The sequence below is a fragment of the Protopterus annectens genome, chromosome 3.part1 (genome assembly GCF_019279795.1).
Source record: "Protopterus annectens isolate FY-2018-M chromosome 3.part1, PAN1.0, whole genome shotgun sequence".
Classification (NCBI taxonomy): domain Eukaryota; kingdom Metazoa; phylum Chordata; order Ceratodontiformes; family Protopteridae; genus Protopterus; species Protopterus annectens.
The window spans coordinates 743,026,352-743,052,909 of NC_056732.1; positions in this window are offsets into that span (position 1 = coordinate 743,026,352).

The following is a 26,558-nucleotide window of genomic DNA, read 5'->3' on the forward strand; positions in this document are numbered from 1 at the left end:
GGCAGTCCATACAGCCTACCTGGACTTGGCTAAAGCCTTCGACACAATACCCCATTCGGGGATCATAGATAAGCTAAACAGCTTAAATGTAAATCCATATGTCACAAGATGGGTTGCAAACTGGCTAAAGAACAGAACCCATAAAGTCAAGATTGCGGGAGCCATGTCAGACTCAAAGCCAGTCACAAGTGGTGTCCCACAGGGCTCTGTCCTGGGACCCCTCTTGTTCAGCATTTACTTCTCAGATGTGAAAGCAAACATGGGAGGGTTGTGGCTGACAAAGTTCGCAGATGACTGCAAACTAGGCGCCATAGCTGATAAACCAGCTGACACATGCAGCCTACAGAAAGGCCTCACCAAAACGGACAACTGGTGCCAGAATCATGGCCTTAAACTGAATGCCAAGAAATGTATAGTCATCCCCTTTGGGAAAAACAAAGTACCCACAAATTATCACATAGACAGTAACCCACTGAGTACCGAAAAAGTAATCAGAGACCTGGGGACCCAAGTTGATAGTGACCTCTCATTTGACACCCACGTTGCCAAAGTGGTTAGAAAGACTTTCTACCTTGCCCACCTTATCATGAAGGGGTTCACATCCAGATCAAAGGAGGTCATCGTGCCCCTGTACTCCTCCCTTATCAGGCCCATGATTGAGTACAATGCCCCATTTGGTATTACCTCACCCGGCACTTACAATAGCTGGAGAGACCCCAGAAGTACCTCACCAAGAGGATCAAGGGTCTCCAACATATGTCATATGCTGCCAGGCTAAAGAAATTCCAGCTCTATTCAGTAGCATACCGCCTGCTCAGAGGTGATCTATGCCTGACGTACAAGGCCATGTCCAACCAGGAATTGATGGACATGCTCCACCTCAAAAAATCCAAATCCATAAGAACAACAAGAGCCAAACATTTAAATCTCAGTACAAACATGAATAGAACATGCTGGAGGGACAGATTCATAACTCAGAGGCTTCCCATACTCTGGAACAAAATCCCAGTCCATTTTAGGCAGAGCCCCTCACTGACTCTCTTCAAGAGAAATCTTGACGAGTGGATGGGAGATTGTAGGTTTACCACGGGGGTCACCCCTGTGTCGCTACTTGACAGAGGCACAGTAAACTAATTTTAATAAGTAAGGGGGTCTTCAATGTGTCACTACTAGACAAAGGCACAGTATTCTAAATTTATTCTATACACCTTAGTACCACTACATGGGGTGGCGAAAGCCACATCTCTAGGGCTAGGCTTGCAAATGCCCCAGGGCAGATAGCCTAGTACTAAACAATGAAACTATGAAACTGATTCTAAACTACACAGTCTTCCAAATCACTCAAAGAATCAACAAAGATATAGACTTCTGGACTTTACCTCAAAATGTATGTATTTTATCTATTATATTGCCTATTATACTCTGAGATATTTATACTTTTTCTTAAACGTATACTTTATGCAACACACTCATCATAATTCTAGTGGTTGTGTCTGATAATGTTAAATGGTTTTATAACTTAGAGTGACTTCTAAAAATATAGTTACATCTCATTCATAGGCAGTGAGGAAAACCAGATTCAAATGTTATCTTTCACTTTAGTATAATTAGTTATATGTAAAGGAAGAACAGAGACAACATATACACAAATGTTTTTTCTCATCTCCCTTTCTATTAATAGTATATTTAGTTCATCTCATTGTTGCATAATAGGAATTGAAAATTTTTAATCATAGTTTCTGTGGCTTACTGTCTTCACTACACTTCAAATTCCCATTTTAAAAGTAACATAGATATCCATATCCATGTCACTATAAACAGAGTTCCGTTACTGGGTCCTGATAATGCTGTTATTTGAAACATTCACATGCACTAGTTAGAGCTTCCCTTGTCTGCTATGAAAGATTTAAGGTGGAAATAGTCAGTTAAGGAATCCCCTGCTTGTCTGTTGTTAAGGTAGCGCTTGCAGTGTGATATCAGTTGCACAAGCAATATATTTTAAGCTCATTTAACATGGTCTTTGGCTTATTAAAATCTACAAACCCTGACCTCTTTTAAATAAATAAAAAGAATAGGTGTGAAATAAGTGACAAAGTAGCTGTTTTTCATGTAGGTAACACAAAAAAGAAGAATTGACAGTAACATTGAAAAACATCCAATTGAAAAAGTAATAGAATCATTACAGACTACATTGTTGCACTTAAAGTAAACACAATCCTTTCTTACTTCTGGATTATTCCTACCTAGGCTATAAGGGCAATATTTTACTTGCAGGCCTCACCAGATACGCAGTAGTAAGCCCTGCCCAAAACCTGCCCCGTGCTATTTCTTAATCGGGCATTAATGAATATGCATTCCCTCAATAGTGACACTAGCATATGTTTCTAGTCTATAGAATCTTGTGTTAATATCCATAATGTCCATAACTGTTTGGCAACTCATACCCCCTCTGCATATATTCTTATTTCATTTACCTACTACACTTGCTTGAAACACCACAGTGACTTATTATGCCGTTCTAATACCTCACATCACCACATTTCTCCACTTACTTTCAGCTCATTCTCTCCCGCGCCTCCCATCTGAATTACTAAGTTTCTTACATGATGGGAGATCAAACCCTTGCCTTCTTTTCAACCAAATGCTGCCCTTGTATTACTCCAGTCTCTACTGACCGAGTACAACCATCTTCTAAACATTACGCACTACCTTTATAAAGAATTCCACTATTCATTATGTGTGCCCACACATGCACACACTTTACTTTATGTTAAATACTATTTTTTACATTGAAACTCTTCTCTGTTTAACTTTTTTTGAAATGTAAACATTTTATTCTTGTTTCTGCAATAACTCCATGGCTGCAGCTAAAAATGGGTCCTCATCTCAAACATAAATAAGTACATAGTGTGAGGGATCATGCATACCGTGTATTACTGCTTATCATATCATCATATGAGATTACTATGCTATATTAATGTCCTGTGATGAGCAGGCATACACGGCATGCACAATCCCTCACATTATTAATTTATGTTTGTCAACATGGAGAGCAGACTGATGCATTAGGGCCCATTTCAACTGCAGTCAGGGAGGTATGTCTTTCTCCGCTAGAAGCTTCAGTAAGAATAACAGTAAAAAAAATGCATACTAAATTTAATGGGGATATTTCACTTCTCAGCCTTCTTGTGTTCTGACTGTCCTTCTCAAACATTTTGGAAATATACAGTATATTTCAGAGCATTTGTTATAACTGTATTTGCTATAACTGATTTAAGTATTTTTTTCTGGCTTTTTGATTATTTACTGCTTAGCGACTGCATTTTAGCCTGTTTATACAGCTCTGCATTCTATTTAAACTGTTTTTGTGTTGATTAACTGTTTTGCACTTTTAAAAAGTTAGTTGTTGCTTAATTTTACCTGTAGGCTAACACACTCAAGTGCGCTAGCCGCTTAAAAGCATTTATAGCATTTACTGTCTGTTTTTCCTCTGTTTTCTGCAAAAAATAAAACAAAAAAAATAAAAAAAAAATCTTGTTTTCCCGCCTTACTGAACTAGAATAGTCCAGTCTTCAGAGTTTGCTGATCTCTGGGCTTTGTCTTGGTTCCTGTGCTATTCCATATCCTTATTTAGATAAAAGGAAGCGTCTTTGTTAACCAGTGGGAGTGGGGAGCACTGAGCGGCCTATTTGTCCCTAGAGGAGTGGTTCCAGCCAGAAACTTGTAGTCTATTGGCCATTTTGGGTCAATTCCTAGCTCTTTTCAGCCCCCTGTAATAAAGCCCGCTTTAGCTTTAGCTTGTATTCAACTCAGCACAGCTCCTCGTGGTGTACTGCAGAGTTCTACAAGCAGCAGAGAGCAATAGAGTGACTTTTTCCTGATTTAAGTATTTTTTTCTGGCTTTTTGATTATTTACTGCTTAGCGACTGCTTTTTCGCCTGTTTATACAGCTCTGCATTCTATTTAAACTGTTTTTTGTGTTGATTAACCGTTTTGCACTTTTAAAAAAGTTATTTGTTGCTTAATTTTACTTGTAGCCTAACACGCTCAAGTGTGCTAGCCGTTTAAAAGCATTTATAGCATTTACTGTCTGTTTTTCTTCTGTTTTCTGCAAAAAAGAAAAAAACAAAAAAAAAAAAAAAAATCTTGTTTTCCCGCCTTACTGAACTAGAATAGTCCAGTCTTCAGAGTTTGCTGATCTCTGGGCTTTGGCTTGGTTCCTGTGCTATTCCATATCCTTATTTGGATAAAGGGAAGCTTCTTTGTTCACCAGTGGGAGTGGGGAGCACTGAGCAGCCTATTTGTCCCTAGAGCAGTGGTTCCAGCCAGAAACTTGTAGTCTATTGGCCATTTTGGGTCAATTCCTAGGTCTTTTCAACCCCTTGCTATAAAGCCCACTTTAGCGCGCTTTTGCGTGATTTAGCTGAGTTGCCCATAGAGCACCATCGGGCAGCGCCGGTTAAACAAGGTTAAACTATTTCTTGCTCCGTAAAGTCTGCTCTTCAATTTTTCCCTTAGAACTTCTCTACTTGCAATCTAAACAGTCTATTCTCTATCTCAATAGCTCAGCACTTGCTCCTAAAGCATTTTTATATAGGTAAAGTACTTGTATACTAAACAAAGTACTACATTAGCCTAGAATCCCCTTGAATACCCATTTCCCTATAGGTCCCTTCTGACTCAGTTACACAGCAAACTTTTTCACTTTTTCTAGCATGTCGAAGGGTCAGTTGCTAGCGCCTCTCCTGTTCAGCTGGTGAATCTGGGCATCTTGAGGCAATGTTACAATTGCCTCATGTACACAGACAACCCACTCCTTCTCCCACAAAACACAAATACATGTGAGAGATGCAACTATATAGCCAAACTGGAGGCTGAGCTCTCTCAACTCAGGACTGGCAAGACCAGACAGGAGGAGAAGGAAACCACGCACACCACAAACCCAGTTTCACATAGAACTATCACAACTGCAAAACAAACACATAAACACACAAAGACATACTCGGAGGCACTGATCAAAAATCTACCAAAACTACAGAGGCCTCCAAAGCAGACACCCAAGCAACTGCCTCCTCAAGACATGCAACACATAGTTCTCAAAGTCAGTGTGCTAAACAGTCACAGCCCTTAAGGCCAAACACAATGCCAGACACACTTGTTATAGGTGACTCCATAGTCAGACACACTGACGTCCCTCTCACCAGACTGAACAAGGAAAAGATCACAGTTAGCTGCCTGTCAGGCGCTAGAATCCGCCACATAACACAAGCACTCAGGTCACTCCACAGCAAGTACAAGTATGACTCAGTCATTGTCCATGCCGGTGTGAACGACCTGAGACATACCTCCCTGGACTACATGAAAAGAGACATAGAGGAGCTCTCAGATTATGTAGCCCAGGCCGGTATGACCCTGACCCTGAGCAGTATCCTACCCTCACCAAGAATGATGCCACAATACAGAGACAAAATGATCAGCTTTAATAATTGGTTTAATTACTGGTGTCATTCTAAGGGAATCCAATGTCTGTCTGCCTGGGATGACATGCTTGACAAGCCACGCTGCTTCGCAAGGGATGGCTTGCACCTGTCACCCCTGGGCTTCCGGATATTGGCAAAGGCTCTTGCCACCCCCATAGTGCCTTTTTTAGGCAAGGCTCAAATGATAAACCTACCGCCCTAGAAAACAAAAATGGAGAAAAACTAAGGGTAATACTGCTCAATGCCAGAAGTCTAAACCTGAAGATGCACGCCTCAAGCCCTCCTCAGTATGGAGAACATCGATGTTTGTGCTGTGACTGAAACCTGGTTCAAGGCTCCTGAGAGCACCCCAGCACTATCAGGTTATACCTCATATCATGCGTTCCGGCCCCAAAATCCGGACCGAACCACAAAAAGAGGGGGAGTATCCATATTCATAAAGGATACCCACACCTCCAGGTTAGTGGCAACGCACGAAGCATCGGAGACCATCCAGGTGCAGTTAACCATAGGTAAAACTGCCCTACAGTTTGTAACATGCTACAGACCACCTTCTCAAACTCAGGAAACCCACACAGCCTTCCTGAAGACACTGGAGAGTATAAATGTCTCTCCAAACACCATCATATTTGGTGACTTCAACTACCCAAACATAGACTGGGAACATTACTCAAGCCCCAACACCCTAGCCCAAAGGTTCCTTGAGTTCATAAACTCAAATGCTATGGAACAACTAGTCACCATTCCCACAAGAGGAGAAAATATACTAGACCTGATCATCACAAACATGGGGACAAAATGCTCCACACCAGAAGTATATCCCTCATTGGTGAGATCAGACCATAAATTAATCTCACTGGAGATCCACATCCCGCCCCCACCCCCAGCAAAAAAGACCACAGTGAAGAACTTCTCAAAAGCAAACTTCACACTTCTTAAGACTGGAGTGGTATCCTTCAAGGCCCCGAGCCAGTGGAAACCACAACCCACGCTGCTGAAACCCTTACAAATGCCTTCTACGAGCACCTCCAGGAATGTATGGATCAAGCAATCCCTAATAAAATCAAGAGCCTTTCCACCAAAGGCAGGCGCCCGGTCTGGTGGACTCCAGCCATAAACAAACTCTACAACAAGAGGAGAAAGCTACTACATGACAGAGCAAAATCCTTAAATGGGAAGGCATCTCTGATCAATACTAGCAAAAACTACGATCACTCATAAAATCATCCAAGGCCAACTTTGAGAGAAAAATCGCTAATGACACAAAAGACAATCATAAAGCCTTCTTTAGCTATGTTAGAAACCTGGGTGGAAACTCCCAGATATGCTCAGAATTAGTCCAAAATGATAAAAAAATCACTGAACCCACAGACATTGCCAACATACTGGCAGACAGGTTCAGTGCAGATTTCTCCCCTCCCTCCCCCCCAAAAGGAGAAATATCTATCCCACCAGAGTCTAGCCTCCCAAACATCTCAGATGCCCAGGTGAGAGCTGCTCTCTAAAGCAAAAAACACAGCATCAATGGGACCAGACGGTGTCCCCGGATGTCTGCTACACGAACTCAATGAGGAACTAAACCCACACATAAGGCTGCTGTTTAATCTTAGCCTTACTACAGGATACGTACCCAAAGAATGGCGTACGGCAACTGTGGTCCCACTCCACAAAGGCGGTGCTTCTACGGACCCTGGAAATTACCACCCCATAAGCTTGACGAGCCTTGTCTGCAAAGCTATGGAGAGGATCATAATGGAACTCATAAATAAAGACATTGGGGACCTACAGACACTGGATCCTACCCAATTTGGCTTTGTCAAGGGCAGATCCTGCCTCTTGAACTTGGTCGACTTTTTTGAAACAGTCACTAAGGCCATTGATGAGGGTAAGGCAGTTCACACAGCCTACCTTGACCTAGCAAAAGCGTTCGACACAATACCCCACTTGGGCATCATAGAAAAGCTCACCAGCTTAGATGTAAACCCATATGTCACAAGATGGGTTGCAAACTGGCTCAAGGACAGAACACACAGGGTTAGAGTTGCTGGTGCCATGTCAGACTCTAAGCTGGTCACGAGCGGTGTCCCACAGGGCTCAGTCCTGGGCCCCTCTTGTTCGGCATTTATTTTTCTGAAGTGCAGGCAAACATAGGGGATTGTGGTTGACAAAATTTGCAGATGACTGCAAACTGGGCACCATAATTGACACTCCATCAGACACAGACATCCTCCAGAAAGGTCTCATAGAAATGGATAACTGGTGCCAGAGCCATGGCCTTAAGCTAAATGCCAAAAATGTATAGTCATACCCTTTGGGAAAAACAAGGTAACCCCTAATTACCACATAGGTGGTAATCCATTAAACACGGAAGAAGTTATCAGGGACCTGGGGACCCAAGTTGACAGTAACCTCTCTTTTGACACTCACATTGCCAAAGTGGTTAGGAAGACCTTCTACATTGCCCACCTGATCATGAAGGGATTCACATCCAGATCAGGAGAGGTCATTGTACCCCTGTACTCTTCACTTATCAGACCAATGATTGAGTACAACGCCCCATTCGAATGTACCTTACCCGACACCTGCAGCAGTTGGAAAGACCCCAAAAGTTCCTCACCAAAAGGATAAAGGGGCTCAAACATTTGTCATACGATGCCCGACTGAAGAAACTTCAGCTCTATTCAGTCGCATACCGTCTGCTCAGAGGTGATCTGTGCCTGACATACAAGGCCATGTCCAACCCGGAATTAATGGACCTGCTCCACCTCAAAAATCCAAATCCACCAGAGCCACGAGAGCAAGAGACTTAAACCTGAACACGGATATAAATAGGATGTGCTGGAGGGACAGATTCATCACCCAGAGACTCCCTACACTATGGAACAGAATCCCAGTCCATGTGAGGCAGAGCCCCTCACTGACTCTGTTCAAGAGAAATCTTGACGAGTGGATGGGAGATCGTAGGTTTACCCCGGGAATCATCTCTGTATCACTGCTGGACAGAGGCACAGCAAATTAATGGGTATAGTATTCTCATCCTAAGGGGTGGTGAAAGCCACACACACTCTGGCTAGGCTTATAAATGCCCTAGGGCAGATAGCCTAGTATGAACCTATGAACCTATGAACCTATGAACCTATGAACAGCTGATTAGAATGCCATGTCAATCATGGCTCATTACATATGCAGACCTGGTCATCAATCATTCGCGACACGCCCACCTTTGCGCGAAATGCAAGGTGAGGCCTTCAAGTAAAATATCGCCGGCTATAAGATACACTATACTATGGCGATCCACTAAAATAATATGTCTGATAGTTCTGTAAGCATCTGTTACAGTTTTGCAAGTGTAAATAGGAAAATATGTGTGTGAGATGCACACATCAGCTGCAGTTGTGAAATACTTCTGTGCACATAAGTAAAATTAAGACAGGTTTTAGACATATTATACTGAATACTTCATTAACCTGGTAACAGAAATCATCTAATTTCAGAAGCTACAAAGGGACTTATTACCTTGTACTTATAACTCCTGCTTATTTGAATATAATGTGCACATTGCTTTTTTAGACAACATAGTAAACCCTGTACTGTGCAGTGTTGTTATTTTCCTCTGCTCACACTGCCTAGACATGTTCAATTGAATTGATTAAGTAGTAACCAAATAAATAGTGAATACAGTAAAAAGTAAATTACTGATTACTCTCCTCACCCTTTAGTGCTTTCTAATCTTTGGTAAGTGGGGTTCAACTTTTAGTAAAGTGGCAAAGATGCTGGTAATTAGCCAAAATTCTTATACCAACATGCAAGTAGTTGTTTAACTGCACTACTAAATTGTGTGGGCATGTGTACTTATTTTTTATGATGAGCAGTTGATTTATTCCCAGCAAAACTTTAAGCCATGGTTCTATAACTCATAAAATTGTGGGAGTTGCTTTGATGATGGGGAAGTACTAGGAAACCTATAGTAAAATTGCACATAAATTAGCATAATAAAGTAGTTTAGATGTCATTCATTCTACCAAGAATTGTTTGACAGGATTCATTTATAAAAGACACACACATGACAATATACAAAGAATTCTAACACTCATAGATTTTCTAAACAGAAACAACCAAGAAGCTCTAATAATAGCTTTGGATATAGAAAAAGCTTTTGATTCATTGAGCTGAGATTTTCTTTTAAAGGCTTTAGAATTGCTTGAATTTCCTACTAATTTTATTATGCTAATAAAGAATGTTTATAAAACCAATTTGGCTTATGTAAAACTTGGTCCATTTACTTCAAAGGCTATTGAAATAACCAAAGGTGGAAAGCAGGGATGTCCGATGTCTCCCATCCTGTTTGCCTTAGGAATTGAATTATTTGCCTCATTAGTATGCTACAACTCTAATATATCAGGCATAGATGTATATGGTCAACTTAATTAAAGAATTATGTTATTTGCTGATGATGTTTTACTCACGTTATCTGTCTTGGAGTAATCAACACAAAAACCTAGATAAAATAGTAGAAAGGTTTTATCAGATTTCTGGCCTTAGATTTAACAAGGGAAAATCTAATTATATACATTTGAAAAAAAAGAGAGAATTTGCCTTAACTACAAATTGTGGGATAGGAAAACAAGTTCCCAAAATAAAATATTTAGGAATAACACTATGTGATAATTTGGAATCTACGTTAGCCACAAATTATAGCAACATGAGTAATAAAATAAAAATGTTAATACTAAACTGGAATAAAATGTTCTTGAGATTTGAAGACAGATTACAAATAATAAAAATGACAATACTTCCAAAAATTAATTACATTGCACAAGCTATTCCTATAGTACCTAACAATAAAATCTTGAAAGAAAGAAATAAAATTCTATTAAACTTTCTTTGGTATCCAAAAAGAAATAGAATAGCCTATACACATCATATTAGATCTTGGGAAATGGGTGGAATTAAACTTACAGATCTAGAATCATGCATAAAAGCTTCCATATTAAGAACTATCGTTAATTGGAGAGAACCTAATTATTCTTCGACATGGAAAACATTGCACAGTATTATTTTTCTAAATGAAAATAAAATAATTAAAAATTGTATATTAAGGGAACAAAATAATAGGATGTGGCACATATTGACTGTTAATATTCAATATAATATAACAAAAACAACAAACTTAAATTGTATAAATAATATTTACAGTTTATTTAGAATATTTATATGTACTAACATGGATATTAGGATTTGGCTAGACTTGATAATACCCTTTAGCTCTACAAAGAATTTCTTCAATAAAATTCATAATGTTATCTTAACTAGATGGGAGGGTAAAAACTTTACTTGTTGGCAACATTATATAGAGAATCAAGTAGTATTAGACATTCAACAAATTCAGAATAAATATGACATTCCATCAGCAGATTGGTTGATACTACAAAGCATTTTATCATATGTTAAGGATCTTAATATTATTAATTCACCTTATAAAACTAGTCCAAATTTGGTAAGTCTAATATCTGAAGTTATTTACGACAATTATAATTTAACAAATTTAATTTCATAATTATACAAAATATTGATAACATATAAAACTAACCCTAATGCAAGATATTGTAATTTCATAGCAAAAGGATGTCACACTAATCTATCAATTGAGCATAAAATAAATCTTTTATGTTCTGTTAACTTAACATTTAAATTACAAGTAATGAAAATATTTACATGGAAATATATTCACAAGGCATTTATTACACCTGCTAAACTAGCCAAATTCAATTCACTTGATAAATCCATTTGTTGGGGATGTTCTTTAAACTGTAAAGCTGATTGGTCTCATATATTTTTTTGATTGTATTAATAAAAAAAAAAATTCTGGGAAGAAATTATTATTTTTCTCCAAGCTATATTCACAGATACCTTCATTTTAACCAAATCTTTAGTCTTCTTAAATGTTAATGATACTATTGGAATGAATAAAAAAGATCTATGCCTACTTTGGTCCATACTAGCTGTGGCAAGGAAATGAATAAAGAGAAAGTGGAAGTCTTCACAACAACCTACTCTGGAAGAATTCTTGAGATTGATGGAAGAAACAGCGACGTTAGAAATCAAGGTGAAGGAATCGAGAATTTCACCTAAAACATAGACAAACAATCCTTGGGAAAATGTTTTAACTCTTATTGAGAAATTAAAAATGAGCCCTAAATAATTAATGTGTAACTTTATACTTTATTAATTGAATATTATAATTTTTTATTACTGATTTCATATATTTTATTAAATTTTCCCCTCCTTTGTTCAGGTCAATTGTACATAGTGTATATAAAGGTTTATAACACTCGTTTATTGATGATTGTATTGTTAAACATTATATTATTTTGAAAATAAAAAAAATATTTGAAAAAAAGAATAATTCAAAACTCATGATCATCTTTGGGCAGCAGTAATACAGACATACAAACATTGTGCAACAGAAAACTTTAATTCTTTGATCTCCTCTTTTTTCTTATACTGTTTAAGCACAGCAATGCTAAGCTAATTTGTGCTGCTGATGGCAAAGTGTTAGCACATGCATAAACATATCTTAAAGTGTTGACTTGACAATAGTAGTTAACACTACTCTGTGTTGCTCTCATCTGACTTTCACTCAAAGATCTTTACAAGACAGCATTCACAATAGTTAGTGGGCAGATTACTGTCAAAGCAGGACAATGATGTGTTAAGCAAAGAGGTTTAGCTAATATGTACAGAAAAAGTAGTCAAGACAAAATAAGCTATAGGTATCCAAACTTTTTCAGTACACCGATAATTAATTTAGACCTAAGTGTTTTCTTAGCACTATATGTCGAAATGCACACTTGTGAAACTTAATAGTTGACAGCAGATTTCAGCAAACATTAATGTATCTAATCATCTTTATTACCCTCTTTATCACTGTAATCCATACATCCCACTCCTCATGTTGTTTAAATTTGCAATAAATTGAATAAACATAGCTTAGCAAAGGGGTGCAAAGTGAGATAGAGTAATGCAGATACAAAGCAATCAAATCCAAAGATTATGCCATAAACATTGTTCTTCCATTTAGTATTAATTGTATTTGATGCCCATCACCGAACACTATATAAATGAAATGATGGAAGAATAATGATACAGTTTATTTATTAATTTATTTATTTTACATTTGTTAACCGGGAGAGTCCGACTGGATACATGTCCATTTTCAGCGGAGGCCCAGGGAGAAAAGCTCCACGTATAAGCAAATAAGAATACACTATGTTGATATAGTACAGTATGTTCACTTAAGTATTTTACACAAGAATAGGAGACATTTTAGAATATTTCTACTCATTGCTCAAGACATGTAAAGAAAAAAAATATTCAAAAAAGAACACAATAACTCATAGTATAACAGACTTTTTCCTTTTAGATAGACCTTTCGGATAGTAGTAGCAGGAATTAAATAGGATAATAAGACTAGGGAATTATATAGAAAAGGGGATAAGAGGGAAGACAGAAGAGAGAAGTGGTAGTGGTACCATCATTGATCCTAAAGGGAGGAGGAAAAAATCTTGTTTAGTTGAAGTCAGACTGGGCTTATACATTGGCATAGCCAGTGTATCTGAAGGTGGTGATTTAGTCTCTTTTTGAAGAGTTTTATGGAGGAAATGGTGGTGAGGCTGGATGGAAGGGAGTTCCAGATTTTTCCTATTGCATTGGCAAAGAGGGCATCACCCCCTGAGTTGTTGGATTTTACCGTTTGAGCTAGTAGTTTGTTTGAGGAGCGTAAACTATTGAGATTGTTGTAAGGTTTGATTAAGTTTATCAGTGCAGGGGTTTTGTCAGATTGTTTAAGAATTTTAAATGCTACTATGAGTTGGCTCTGCTGTAGAAGGTTGGGGAATTGATCCAACCCAGGCTTTGTAGGTTGGTACAATGATGGGTTCTATAGGGTGTGCCAGTTGCAAATCTTGCAATATGATTATAACAACATGTAAGTTTGTTTAATTCATTAGTGTTAAGATTTGTGAAAATAGGGGAAGCATATAAGAGGGTGGAGAGGAGATGGGAGCGGGCAGTGGCTATTTTTGCTATTGGGGTAAGAAAGGATATTATTCGATAGAGCGACCCAAGTTTTTTGTTTACGGTTTTAACAGTTTGATTAATATGGATATCAAATTTAAGTTTATTGTCAATGGTCACTCCCAGAAGTTTAGTGTGGGAGTCAGGGAGATGATTGTCCCATTTTGGATTGGATATGGAAGGGTGTGGGTATGATCTTGTGAGTGGGGTAGAAGATTAACAGTTTGGTTTTATTTGGATTCAGAATAAGTCGATGTCCCAGTAACCAATTTTCAACTGCTGTAAAGCATGATTGGGTTTTTGATAATAAATTAACTGGGGATGAATCAGAACAGACTAACGTGGAATCGTCAGCATATTGAATGCATGTGGCATCTGGGATGGCTTTATAGAGGTCATTAATAAAAACAGTAAAGAGGAGAGGTCCCAGTATGGAACCTTGAGAATGGAGAAGATACATTATCAGGGTGACATGAGGCAAGGACAAAATAAATTATCACTGAAGAAGGATAATGGTGTCTCACAACAATATGTAGCCAACAGGTGTGAGTCTATATTAGAACATCAGAGTTTCAGAACTTTGAATGTTCTAATATCGACCCCTATTCAGCGAATGCTGAAAATAGCGAAGCTGCAGAAAACTAAATTTTTTCCTAGGGGAAGAATTTGATTGTCTGTTTCTGTTGCTTCGCTATTTTTAGTGCTGTGGTGGAACGTTACGGATCGGGTTCAGGTAAGTGTGTCATTGTGTGGACATGGGGGTTATGGTGGGGTAGGTGAGTTAGGGTTAGGGCGCAGGTGAGGTGAGTGTGTGACAGTGACGGAGCTTAGGGTTAGGGTTTGGGTTAAGGTAAGTGGATAGTTTATGGTGTATGTACAGTTTAGTGTAGGGTTAGATGTAAGATTTTAGGTGTATGTGTGTGGATTGCTGTTTGTTTGGTGTGCTTGTGTTGTGTGTATGAGTTTCGGAACAGCAAATTTTTTCCCTAGGAAAAAATTTGCTGTTCTGAATGTTTGATGTCAGCGTTCCCTGAATAGGGGTCAATATTAGAACATTCGAATTTCTGAAACTTCGATGTTCTAATATAGACCCAACAGGTACACCTAAATTACTGAACTAAAAACACTCTAACACTTAGCTAATGAATGGAATAGAACTCTTGATATTATTAAAAATATTTTTATACATTTGAGCATTAACTCATCACACCACAAAGGAATTATGACTTCCTAGCAATAAAATAACACTACTGAAGCACAATAAAAATGTATGGAAGAAAAAAAGGTAAACAGAAAGAGAGTTAAAGACAGATATAGAGAGGAATAACAAATATATGTTTTAGAGGACATGCAGGAACATCTGTATGCTGTTTTAGTCTTACTTCTTAAATCATCATTAACCTGTCATGCTCCATACAATACATTGACTGCTATGGGTACAAATAAGAGGGGGGAGAGTGGAATAAACATGAATACTTAAACAAGATGAAGTTGGCTTATTAAGTCTACCTGTTGGAGCTGCAATGTTTTTGAAAATGATATCTTGCTGCACTATTCCAATTTTATGTTAAGGAAATGTGCTCTATGTAGAACCGTACAGACATTTGCAAGTAAATATGTAATAGGAATCTGAACTGTCAGGAAGAAATAAACTGACATACAGCTGTAATCGAACCCATGACACTGTGCCAAAACATCAGGCTACAGATATGGTAATTATCTCAAAGTGCCACATAGGAGCTCCTAGTTTCATACTTCCCACAGCTTAAAAATTATTACCTTAACTGTATGGCTTTACTTTGTACTTCCATAGTGCACCAGATTTAAGAACATTTGCTCACCAGTAAGTGCACCAATACAAATTACTTTGAATGTTCCAGCTATCGGAAAAAGAAGTTAAACAGCACTCATTGTCACTCAGTATTGCTGTGCTATGCCAAACTCATGCTGAGGACATAAAATGAAGGCTTTTTCATGGGCTATTTCTGGCCATGTGTGTGTTGTGTGTGAATCTATTTCTGACCAGATTAAATGTGTGAAAAAGGGATGGATAGGACAGTGTTGAAAATGGGGTTGGCAAGTAAAGGGTCAAATACAGGGAAAAGAATACAGGCATTTGCAAGAGGGTCATGGGAGAACACCATAGCTATCCACATCTTTGCCACACCAGTGTACAATTGTACACACAATTTCCTGATTTTGCAGAGTCACCACACCAGTAATAGGTGACAACAGTGAAATAATGTATGGCCAATTAGACCTAATTAACTGTGGCAGGATGACACATAGGTGAAGTGGAGAGCTATGTATGGAGTGCAATTTTATTTTGTGTGGGACAGCTGCCATTTCTGGGTGGAGATAGTGAGGAATGCTGGAAAAGGTACCTAGGAATGAAAGGGTCAGGTATGTAGGATAGGTTGGAAGCATACACAGACCTACAGAAGATATGATACAGAAAGGGATGGTGATGTGGACAAAAGGTTGGGAGACACCATGATTGGGAATAGGTAGAGGACATTTGAGGTGCACTCATGTCCAGGATGAGAACACTGAGAGTCTAGTCTTTGCCCACAGAACTGTCATCACTGTCTTCTGCAGCAGTTCCTAGATCAGTGCTGGACATGTTATCACTTTTGCAATGTGAAGCATGCCTTTTTAACCCTGACAATACATGCACCTTGGCCCTTCATCATCATATCCTCCACCAGCCCTATCAGCTCCTGCAAGACAAAATCACCTCTAGCACTAGTACTGCTCACAGAGGTTACAGCTGCACCAACAGCCAGGGCAGAGCAACTTGATGTACTTGGAGCAGGTAGGGCAAGGTTTGTTGAGACAATTCTGACAGAATGTGTCCCTGCAGTGCTATTTGTCTGTGCTGCCATCTGTGGAGGTATGGCAGGCTTAGCCACAGTGGCCAGTGCACCTCTGTGTGCTATTGATGGTTAATTTTCAGCAGTAAGGTATGCAAACAATAGATTGTTAATAAATTATAAACCCCCAAAAAAATAAACAAGAATGTGAGGATACATAAAAGGGAGAAATTTAGATATATGGTAAGTAACAGTACTGTATACTTTAAACAAATGTTTATTTGGCAATACATAAACAATTATGAAAATTTACTGTTGCACACCTTTAAACATCCATATAATATGGAAAGGAGCTTTTGTGTTAATTTATAAACAAATATCACTGCTCAGATATAAGAAACAATTGCCTTTATTTCACTATAATTGACTAGAATTATGCATTATAACTTAATAATCACAATTACCATAATGCAATTCTTATACTGACAAACTGCTGTTAAGATCTTATAAACAATCATCAATTAAAAATAAGGCTGCTTCTAGGTACTGAACCGACAGACAGTAAGTATGGTATTCTAATTCCCTAATGCAATCATTAAGAATTATTAGAGAAGTCATGCATGCTTTTGATGAATGATGAGGTATGCATGCTCAAGATGCTAGTACTTGAATGAAAACAATATTATGGCTTTAATTTTTACTTGATTCATACTTACCCTGCACCACTCTGAGGTGAGTTAATCTCTCCTGGTGCATCTCACAATTGGCATTAATCTTCTCTGTGGCTGTAGAGAACAAAAAGAAGAAAAATATATATGAAAGCATAATGAGTAACTGTGTTAGCTGGAGAGATAATTACTACCGTATCATAAACAGGTTATGTGTCAGTACATTTACACAACTGGGGGTGGTCTTCCCCAGACCTAAATCCATCCTCTCATCAGCTTAAGTGGTCCTGTATGTGCTTTTTAAGGTCACTATAGTAATGAGAACTTTGTTCCCCATTGCATGGAATGCCAATTGCATTGGAGACAACCTTAACTAAGCTATTCCAAGTCTCAGCATTATACTGAGACATGGTATAATCCCCCTGCAGCAGCCTATGGCTGTAGCATTTCAGGAGGAGTGCCACATTGACACAGGAAAACTAACTTTGAACTCTCAAAATTTGACATTTACACATTATTTTAATGAATCGGGATAAATTTCAGAGAGGCCTAGATGTGTGTGGTTGTAATCTTGTCTTGTAATGCATTCCTGTGTAAAAGTCATTCTTGCTGCAAATAAATATGGTTCACATGGATGCAGGTGAAGGCAATGATTAATACAGGATGGTTTATGTTACATGCATTCTTCTGAAGAAATTAAGTTCCCTGAACACATAGTTGGGATATTTGATGAGCAATGATGATTACAACAAATGTACATGCCCATTCTTCATATATAAGTATTTTTTTATATGGAATATATTAATTGTTAGGTCTGGAAAGGTGGACATAAATTAGGTTGTGTATCTATATGAAACATTAATCATATATGATACAAAACACAATTATGTGAGGCTTACTGATGGATTGTTTAGAAGGCACAGGTTTAACATTCTCAGTTTTCTTTACTCTTACAGTCCTATTTAAAAATGTTGAGCAATGTGTTTATTACATCCTTTTTAAACAGTATCAGAATTTGAACCCTAAATAGGCTGCATTATTTATTAAAAGTCATTCTGCTTAGACCATGCACCACAGAGCTAGTCTTATGATATGCTGAATTTTTCCTGTCAATACTGTCCATAGTGCTGAAAGAAGCACAACATTGCCAGGCATGTTTGAACTACCTAAGGCAGCCTAAATTAAAAATTTCACTTTTTTTCCTTAGGTAGTAAACCATGTTTATGCACTGCCAAGCAGACAGCAAAGGATTTTTTTAAAATTTGAAAAAAAAATGGAAAAGCAGATATTGTGATTTATGGCAACGTGCTGTAAACAGCTTTCAAACAGTGCTTCATATGCCCTATTTCTCTCTCTTCACCTCATTTACAACTTGTGCCACAGAATTAGGCATCTGTCAGGTGCATTTACTGAAATAAGTAAATCTCTCTGGTGTGGTGGGGTCACAATGACACCAAGTGTGCTTGAGCTACCTAAGGCAGCCTAAACTAAATTTTCACTGTATGTTGATATTAGTGATAGTGAATGAAATGCAAAGCATGGCTCTATATAGCAATGAATGGAAAAAGACGTCCATGCAAGTGAACAATTCGTCCTTCTTTCATCTCCTTGCAACATCAGACATGTACTTTGTGTAACACATTATCAGGATTGCAGTTAATGACATATTACGTTAAAGTGGACAGAGTAATGATCACATGTTGTTAGCAATAGTGACAACAATTAATTTTTAAACAACTCAATGGCATTACAAAATGTGATGAAATATATATTCAGACAATCCTCTGTAAAAGTACAATGTCAGTGGATTCGAACCTTGCATCAGATATACATCATCTGTAAGCTGCATTTTCACCTTTTGCCACAAAGAAAGTGAATTGTAGGGAATGGTTTCCTTACTGCCATGGATGCATGCTTGTCAAAAGCCAGTTTACTGTCTTCATATGTTCCCAGATCCAAGACTACTTGGTTACCTCTTAGTGGTGTCTTATCAATGGAGTAATTAGCCTGGGTGGTAGTTTTCCCAAAAGGCACTACAATGAATTTCTTGGCATTGAGTTTTAGTAGGTGACATTACCACCAGTCATTTGTCTATCATGCCACAGGGGGAATCTATGATAGCTCCCAATTTGCAGTCATATATGAACTTGGTGAGCCAAAGACCCATGACATTAGCTTTTACCTTTGAGAAGTAGATGCCAAATAGGATCAGTCCAAGTACAGACCACTGAGATACCATCCTGGTGACCAGTCTCTTATGGAGATGTTATCACCAATCCTGAGTTCCTGAGTGCTATCTGTGAACCAGCTGGCAATCCAGTGAGTGATGTAGGGGTTTATGGACATCCCTGTGAGTTTGTCAACCATACCCAACTAGAGTATTTCAGCAAATGCCTTAGCCAGGTCCAAGTAGGGGATATTCAGCATTTTCCTCCCCATCCAATCCTTGGTAATCCCATCAAAGAAGTACACCAAGTTTAGCAGGCATGATCTTCCCCTGAAAAAGACAAACTGAGTTAGGTAAGTGTCTGAAGGTTGCCTATGTCTTTGTTGATCATTTCCATGACAACTAATTCCATGGCTTTGCATATTAGACTGGTCAGACTAATAGGTCTGTAGTTTCTGGGTTCAATTGATGGTTCACCCATATAAAGTGGGATAACTGTTGCAATCCTCCCTTCTCATGGTACAAAGCCTGCTTTGAGGCTATAATTGAAAAGTGACTGAAGTGATCCTGATAGGTCATGTTTCCAGCTATTTAGGACACATCTCAGGATATTGTTGGGTCCCACTGAGGCTGTGTTTTTTGCCTTAGCAAGAGCCCTCAGGATCCGCTTCCTGTTAACAGATGGAGGGGTGGTTATGCTTGTAGGTATGTCATGGAGGGAGGCAGAGGTGTGGGACATGGTTTGAGTTGAATTTGTCAGCCTGCAAATTCTTTATGTCACTCTGCTCAGTTAAGGTGGCACCACTAACCACCAGTTATGCACACTAATGTGTGCTGCCTTTACGGTTACAGACATAGCTGTAAGAGATCTTGTTGTTGTCTTTAGCCTGTGAAGCTATCTTGACCTTGTAATTGGTTTTGTTGGACTTAATTAGTCCTCTTAGTTTCCTCTTTTGTTTTCATAGAGAGCTCTTTTGGGAGTTGCTCTTTCTGATTTTAGCCATTACTTGTTTTCCTTTTGTTATATACCTTGTTAAGGTTAGGATTCCTCCATTGTGTTGTGTTTTTTGAATTTGTTTTCAGCTTACTTCTAGTAGGTAAAGAAGCCTCTGTACAGCTATTTACATGGTACTACAGGGTCTCTGAACAGTTCTGCAAAGGTTGCTGTGAACTCTGGTTTGGGAGGAGCACTGAACTGTGGTAAACTGTTGCATAACAGAGAATAGTCTGCTTTGGAATAGTTCCTAAGTGGTTTGCTGGCATTATTGAGTTGTTTTTTATTTTAAGGGAAACAGCTTTGTGCTCAGACTTCAAAAGTGAGGGCATGACACTGGGGGAGGTGGGGGTGGTACAGCACTCTCCCATTTTAGTGACTACCAGGTCCACATTTTAGTGACTACCGGGTCCAGTATGTTTGAACGGTGGTGAAGGAGTGCCCTATCACATCAAGATTTTGTGTGTTAATAAAATATAAGAATCATTGTGTGAGTATGAGACAGTGTCTGTTTCCCAGTCTATAGAGGGGCAGTTAAAGTCTCCCATCAATAAAGTATTCGGTTGAATGATGAGTGTCTCTAGTAGGTCTAGGTATGAGCTATAGGATTCTAGGGACAAAGAGGGTGACCTTTACCTTGCCAGGATATGGTATGGGACTTTGTCTTTGGTGATTTGCATAGATAAATTTCAGAGAATTGGCTTGTTTAGCCAATGATGCTTGTTGTTAATATAAACTGAGTCTCCTCCATGTTTTCTCTGTCTGTGCAACTGATGGTCTAAATTTATGTAACGCACTGAAGCTTTATACTACTGGATTATGTTCTACAGATATAAACCATGTCTTGGTAATGGCACTGATGTCTACATTCTCAGGAGTGAGGAAAGCTTATAGAGTGTGGAGTTTCTTGTTTATCACTGAGCAGTAACACCTGTCAGTTTTTTTAGGTTTTATTTGTTACGTCAGTAAGTTTGTCAATTTGGCATTGCCTAAAAAAAGCAGTAAGGGGGGTAGATAAAGTTTTAGCCAATATTCGGAAGTGTAGGCGAGATAGGTGAAGAACTTCCTTTGCAATGCTACATGGTCTCTTAACCATGTCCCCTTATGCTGAAAAATACTGAATCCTCCTGGAAAGGCACCATAAAATAAGCCAATTACTGTAGTCAGTCATCTTTTGATCATAATGTGGCATCATGGTGATGAAGGTAGAATGCTGCTAAGTGCAAGGCATATACCTGCCTAAAACACATATTCAGAGAGATTATTAATGTCTCTCATCATATAGTCTAGGGGAATATGTTTCAGGTTGTTAACACCCACATGGACTATGATAGAATCATACTGGCACCTGTGGTATAATGACTTGAGTGTGTGCGTAACTTGGCAAATCCTACCTCCAAATAAACAATCGACCATTATCTTCTTCTTGTTCTGTCAGGTGACTAGGGCATATGTGTGTTATACAGTGGAGTCCCCTTGACAAGAGTCCTAGTTGCTCATGCCCTTCAAGGTCCAGACAGGACAAGGTGGGAGGGAACAGCAAGTGTTGGCTTGCTTTCCTTGTGGGAAAGGATTGATCAAGTGTCCATTTCAGCATATTCAAATACAGATTTGAATCTGAAGGCACCATATCCAGAGATATGAGCTTGGACTACCAAATCATTGATGAGGCATGTGTGTAGGAACACCTATGTGTGGGGCACAATAAAAGCTAGTACAATGATGTAGGAATCCATGCTCTGATGGCGGTCTGAATGACAGTCTCTCTGATCAGTCGTTCTCACCTAAAAAAATCACCTCCTATTCTGAACTTAGTCTACAACATAAAAAAAACACTTCCATAACTAAGCACAGGAGCCCTGCTTCCATGGAGGCTATATCACCTAATCACTTATTCATTGCTATTCCTTTTTCAGTCAGTTCTGTTACTAAGTCCTGAACATCTTCCATACCTTTGGGGCATTATTGTAAATAATGTACCTACTGATATTTGCTGATTCTGTGGGGTTTTTGTGAACTTTGTCTGTTTCACTCCTGTGCTATTGTATAGTAGGCCATGATATACGTTAACTTTGTCATTTTCTTGTTAGCTCTGATTTTTTTCTAATCTTTTCTTTTCCCTTCCATTATAATTATGTATGTATTTAGCATATAGGGATACATGTTTTGTTACTATCAAAAGAAAAAAAAAACATCTTATGTTAAATTCTATACACAGGCTCATTGTTTTCTGTAAATTAAATTGTAAAGTTCATCTCTTAACCTTTATACCACTTCAGTCCTTTCATCATCCTTTAATCTTTCTCCTTTTACTGTTAATCCTGTAAACCATTTGTGTACATACCCTTCATATTGTGATTGTTATTAGAGTTTCAGAGCATGTAATACTTTTAACTATTTGAGAGTGCTTAAAATAAGTGCAACTCCCAAGTGTCAACATCTGTTTTGACAAAAGTCTTTGGTCAACAAAATAGATGATTGGAAAGTGCATGAGACTGACATTCCTAGGTATTGAGGAATGTGTCCCATCCCTATGAATTGTGCGACCTTGGAGTTAGTATATATAATTATCAGGAGTGGGGGCTTGCCCACACTGAAAAAAAAAGGGTTTCAACCTTGCATACTCTGAGGTTATGAACAGATCATGTGCAATGACCTGTCGATGTCACAAATGTCAAATTTTTATGTTTCAACATTTGCAATATAGACATTTGGGAGTTTCGGTGTATTTAAGTGGACTATAATGATTATACTAATGTAATTTTTCTTAGATTGCAAGTTTTCTTATAATTGTGATTGCAGTCATCCATGATGCAGCTTAAGTTGGCTCATTCTAATCAGTGCACTACCCCAGTAAACAAATATGATAATAAAATATTTCTTACCTTAGGAATGATATACTATGTTTTTATATATGTTCTTAGTTTATAAGTTCTCTTCAGTGTATGTATATTTCAGCTTCTTACTATTCCTCATTGCATACAAATTTCCATAACTGATTGTAATTTCACTCATTTAACAAAGGAACACATTTTCCAAAATGTGTACTATACCACAGGGAGAAGACAATAGTTCATAGGTTCATTGGAGGCTACTAGGCTAGCAGCGTTAGAGCCTTTACAAGCCTAGCCATGTTAATCCCAAGTATCCCCATTTGTTCTTTTTTTGGGTAGTTTACAGAAAGACTTTATGAACAGAGCAGATCTGTAATCAATACTGGCTAACCCTGTCTATGAGGGACATGGGTGCCACCCCAGGGGTGAATATGCGGTCTCTCATCCAGTTATTTACATTGCATTTGAATAGTGTCAGTGAGGAGCTATGTATTACATGAATAGGAAGTTTATTCCAGAGAAGTAGCAGTCTCTGGGAGATATAGCTGTCTCTTCAGCATGTCCTGTTAATGTCACAAGCTAGCTTCAGACCCCTAGAGCGAGGGAGTCTTGTGCCATTTGACTTGTGGACGTGCAGCATTTGCATTACGGCAGGGTTGGAGATTGCCCTATAGGCCAGGCACATGTCACTTCTCAGCAGCCTGTAAGATATAGAGTAAAGTGGCAGGGCTTTCAGCCTATCCACATAGGTTATGGTTTGGAGTCCTTATCTTTCTTAGTAAGAAACCTCTGTGGTCTCTCCATCTGCTACAGGTGTTTGGTGAGGTTCATGCAGAAGGGAGCACTGTACTATATTAATGGTCTAATGAGGATCGAGTACAGTGGAGTTATAACATCATTAGGCCTTGATGTGATGCCCTAACTTATGAGATGTGCAGTGTAGAAGGCTTTCCTTACCACTGTGGAAACTTGGTGTTAGAAGTTCAGTTTGCTATCTACCTGTGTTCCCAGATCTCACACTACTGGGTTTGAACTTAAGTAGTGCTGTCAATATTGTAATTAGCAGGGAATTCCTCTGTGCCAAAGGGGATAATAATGCACTTTTTTGCTCTTAGTTTTATATCGTGGCTTTGCCTCCAGTCATTTCTCTGTGTTAACCCTTCCTGTAATATGTTCACATTACTGGGGAACTCAGTGACTGCACCCAATTTGCAATGATCAGTGAACTTGGTAAGCCAAAGGCCATCTATTTTAATCTGGACTTCTGAATAACAGATTCCAAACAGTAAAGGGCCCAGCACAGATCCTTGTGGTATGCCATTGGTCATGGGTCTACTGGTAGAGGTGGAGTCACCAACTTTGACAGTATGTGTTCTGTTGGTGAGCCACCTGGTTACCCATCTAGTCATGTCAGGGTTAACCCACAGCCTGGAGAGTTTCTTAATGATACCTGAGTGGGGCATTGTGTTAAAAGCCTTGGCTAGGTCAAGATAGGCAGCATGCACTATCTTACAATCATCCAGGACTTTTTTGACTTTCTTGAAGAAGTCTACTATGTTTAATAAGCATGATCACCCCTTAACAAAGCCAAATTGGGCTAGGTCTAGAGTTTGAAGGTTACCTATGTCTCTGTTGATAAGGTCCATGAGTGATTGCATATGAGGCTGGTTAGACTTATGGGTTTATAGTTCCCAGGGTCGGTGGATGGTCCCCTTTTGTGCAAGGGTATTACTGTTGCTGTTCTCCACTCTGCCAATTCTCAGGCTATTGTTAAAAAGAACATCAAGCTGATCCACTAGGTCTTGTTTTAAATTGTTTAATAAGCAACCTGGGATGTTATCTGGTCCCACTGAGGCCGTGTTTTTGGCCTTGGAGAGTGCAGATATGACTTGATCTCTAGAGATACAAGGCAGAGAAATGGTGTTAAGTATGCTTTGGGGTATGGTTAGTGGGGAAGGGGGTGAAGTTTGTGCCAAATCTGTCAGCTAGCACATTGGCAATTTCCTCCAGTATAGTATCAGGGATGCTATCTGCTACCAGTTCAGCACATTGCTGAGCATTCCCTTTTAGATTCTGGACATAGTTAAAGAATGCCTTATAATCATCCTTAGCTAGGAATATTATTTTAGCTTTGTAATTAGCTTCAGAGGACTTTGTCAAGATTTGTTTATACTTGAGGTCCACCAGACTGGCTTGTTGTTTTGTGAAGACCTGGTTTTATTCTGGTCAGGTAGAGCTGAGTCTATAAAGTTGCTTAAGTGTTTATACAGGGCATTTGTTTACACGTCTGCATAGCGGTTATTCTTGTCTGTGATTGTGGGGGATATAAAACTTTTTATACCATCATTTACTAGGCTGTAGTTTGCTTGGAAATTTGTTTTAGTTTTTTTGTACCTGTGGTAGTGACATGTTCAATAGTTATTTTGAACGAGACTGATTTATGGTCCACCCTTATCAGGGAGTGCATCATATGGAGAACCACCCTTGTGGGGTTGCAGGCTATCTGTTCCAGGGCATGTGTATTGACAAAGTCCAGGAACCTCTGGGTGAGCATGTCCATGCTCATGTATGTCACCCAGTCGATGGAAGGATAGTTGAAATCTCCCATGACTAAGGTATTGGGCTGTATGGTCAGTGACTCCTATAAGTCCAGGTAGGTGATGTGCTTTTCTTTGTTCATGGAAAGGGACCTATAGTTAGCAATGATGTAGTAGGGTATTTTGTCTATAGTTAATTGGACATGGAGTAGTTTGATTTTGTGGAAGGCATTGTAGTTATGCATGGCCGGGCTGCTCACCATGTTCTTGAACCATGTCTCAGTGACTGCATAGACATTAGCATTATCCAAAGTGAAGAGTGCTTTTGGGGAGTGCTGTTTCATGTTTAGACTCATAGCATTAAGCAGCAGAACCTTGAATTTGCCTTGAGTGGATTTTGTTACATTGGAAATTTCATTGTTTTTACGTTGATTAAAAAAAGGTACTATGACGGAGGCAGGCACCTTTGCCAGTATCAGAAAGCCTAGAGTAGACAGGTGCAGACCATCTCTGGCAAAGGAATGTGACTTGTCTACCATGTCTTCACAGGTTGATTGATACTGGATCCCCCTGGAGTGACACTACAAGCTAAGCCAATTATTGAAGTTGATAATTTTTGTTTATATTGTGGAATCATCCTGGGTGAAGGTAGGATACTGCTTAGGACTAGGGTCATACCTGCCTGAGACCCATAATCTGACAGTTCAGTCATGTCTCTCTTCATATAGTCCATAGAGGTACATCTAACATCATTCACCCCAACAGGGACTATGATATGGACTTCTTCAAAACAGTCACTAAAGCCATGGATGAGGGGAAGAATGTGCACACTACCTATCTTGACCTAGCCAAAGCCTTCAACACTATTCCCCACTCAGGCATAATAGACAAACTCTCCCAGCTAGGCATCAACCCGTATGTTATCAAATGAGTAGCTAACTGGCTCACTGATAGAGTCCACTCATTCAAAATAGGGGAAGCCACCTCTA